The following is a 2,684-nucleotide window of genomic DNA, read 5'->3' as shown; positions in this document are numbered from 1 at the left end:
CTGTCGAAGACAATAGGGGTCGAAGATTCAATTGAAATCGACCCTTGATTGAAGACCAGTTTAAGAATGTGCTACCAAGGCCTGGTCGAGCATTGGGTGACTATGCCAGACCAGTATACAATCAAGGATTGTCAAGTGTTAGACCACCTCCAATTGTAGCCAATAATTTTGAGTTGAAGCAAGTTTTGCTTCAAACCATTCAAAGCAACTGCGTTTTCAGAGGGAAGATTAACGAAGATCCAAACACACATCTGATGGACTTTGAGGATATTATGAACACTTTTCAATATAATGGGGTGTCACAAGATGCGGTGTATTTAAGGGCATTCCCCTTTTCACTTAAAGATGATGCGAAGCAGTAGCTTCGAAGCATGCCAAATGGATCAATTAGAATATGTGAGGAAATGACCATATAATTTCTTGATAAATATTTCTCCTCAGCCAAGGCGGGCAAGTTTAGAAGAGAAATCCATAACTTCTGCCAGAAAGATAATGAAACTGTTTTTGAAGCATGGGAGAGGCTTAAGGAGATAGTAAGAAGGTGTCAACATAGCGGAATTGAACTCTAGATGCAAATCCACGATTTTTGGTATGGATTGACACCGGCCTCGCGTAGAACTTTGAGCTATACTATTGGAGGACGTTTTATGAAGAAGACTTCAAAGGAGATAGTTATAACTCTTGATGAATTATCCGAAGATGCTAATCAGTGTCCCTCTGAGAGTATGGAAAGAAGAAAATCAACTGATGTTCACCAAGTTCATGCTACTACATCTGCGCAAGTACAACTTGATGCTATGGCTAAAGAAATATGGAAGCTAACTGTAGCTTCGATGCAAAATGTACACCATGCAACTTGAAATATATGTGGAAGAGGACACCCCACCCATGAGTGTCAAGCCTCAAATGAGGAAGTGAATGTTGTAGGAAACTATAATGCAATGGGTCAGAGGCACCCCAACTTTTCATGGAGTTCCCCTGGGGGTAATGAAAATGCATGGCAACAAAACAACCCTAGATTCCAAGAACAAGGAGCTACAGGTTTCCAAAATCAGCAGAGGCAGCAGTATCACTCTCCACAGTCGAATCAATCCACCATGGAAGATCTTATGAAGACCTTCTTTATCAAGATAGATGAGAGGCTTGATGCCCATGATGCAACTATCAAATAGTTGAGTACATCTTTTCGAAGACTAGAAAAACAAGTTGGGCACTTAGCTACTCTAATGTCGGAGAGAGCCCCAGGAAAACTTCCCGCTGATACTGAGAGAAATCCAAAGGAAATAGTGATGGCTATAACTCTGAGAAGTGGGAAAGCGTTGAAAGATCCCACCCCGATCCAATATGAGGTGAACTTTGAAAAAGAAAGTGAGAAGCAGTTGTAGGGTGATGTTGATAAAAAGAATAAAGGCCCGATGAAAACTGAGAAAAAAAGGAAGAAAAATCAAGAAGGGCGAAACATGATGAGCATATGTTTGCGCTGCCTATTCCCCAAAAGCTGAGTCGAGAAAAGCTGGACAAGAAGTTTGAGAGATTTCTTGATGTGCTAAAACAGGTTAATGTAAACCTACCATTCATAGAAGTGCTCTCACAAATGCCGGCTTATGCCAAGTTCTTGAAGAAGATTCTGACAAAGAAGAGAAAAATAGAAGAGACCTCGGTGGTCAAGATCACAGAGCATTGCAGTGCAATATTGCAAAACAAACTCCCACAAAAGTGTAGAGATCCAGGGAGTTTTATCATACATTTCTCTTTAGGCACTAATAATTTTGATAAGTCTATATGTGATTCTGGTGCCTCAATTAATTCAATGCCTCTATCTATTTACAGGAAACTGGAGAAGGAGATCGGAAAGATAAGGTCTGCCCCAATATCTTGCAGCTGGCAGGCCAAACGACTCTAATACCCGAGGGAATAGTTGAAGATGTCTTAGTTTGTGTAGATACGTTTGCATTTCCTGTGGATTTCATAGTGGTTAATATGTAAGAGAACAAGGAGGTCCCCCATTCCTAGAAACTGGTAGAGCAATATTAGATATACATGAGAGAAAACTCATGCTTAGAGTGGGCGAGGAAACTGTGATTTTTGAGATGGATGTAGAAACGGGGGGTAAAAGGGAGAAGCTAGCTACTAGTGTTGTATGGAAAGTGAAGGGCGAAAAAGAGAAGACTGCGGCGAGCGAAAAAGATAAGTGTGGGGTGTATCCAAAGAAGGCCGATAAGAAGTTGTCTGCATGGATGTGTATATTAGTTCGGGAACAAGAGATGGAGCCCAACTTCGATTCAAACCCCGACTAGATGTTCAGGGAAGTTGTCTTTACCTCTTTCTTTTTATTTGTGGGTCATAGGGACATCACACAATTTAAAGTGTAGGGTAGGGATATATATATATATATATATGTATAGAATGTATAAATGTTTATATGTGTTATTGTAATTCATTTGATTGAAAATTTTAAATTTTTTTATTCTTCCCGATGATGGATGTCATTCGACAGGTTTCTTGAGGGATTAAGTCGAAGAATAAAAAATAATAATAATAAATATATTTTTCTTTGTGCCGCGGTTCTATATATATATATATATTATTTTCTTTAGGCAGTATAATAATTCCCCCTTGGTTTTTCTTTGTGCCGCGGTTCTATATATATATATATATTATTTTCTTTAGGCAGTATAATAATT

At 39.1% G+C, this 2,684-nt stretch overlaps 1 non-coding gene across 1 annotated transcript; it reads right to left on the bottom strand.

The window, feature by feature from the left end:
- Positions 1 to 452: 452 nt before the first annotated feature.
- Positions 453 to 559, bottom strand: LOC117277520 (small nucleolar RNA R71). The gene has a single exon (XR_004507819.1). It is a non-coding gene; the product is annotated as a small nucleolar RNA R71 (small nucleolar RNA).
- Between the last annotated feature and the right edge of the window lie 2,125 nt (positions 560 to 2,684).

The sequence above is a fragment of the Nicotiana tomentosiformis genome, chromosome 2 (genome assembly GCF_000390325.3).
Source record: "Nicotiana tomentosiformis chromosome 2, ASM39032v3, whole genome shotgun sequence".
Lineage (NCBI taxonomy): Eukaryota > Viridiplantae > Streptophyta > Magnoliopsida > Solanales > Solanaceae > Nicotiana > Nicotiana tomentosiformis.
The sequence above is the reverse complement of the archived record's forward strand: the minus strand, read 5'-3'. Positions and strand labels throughout refer to the sequence as shown.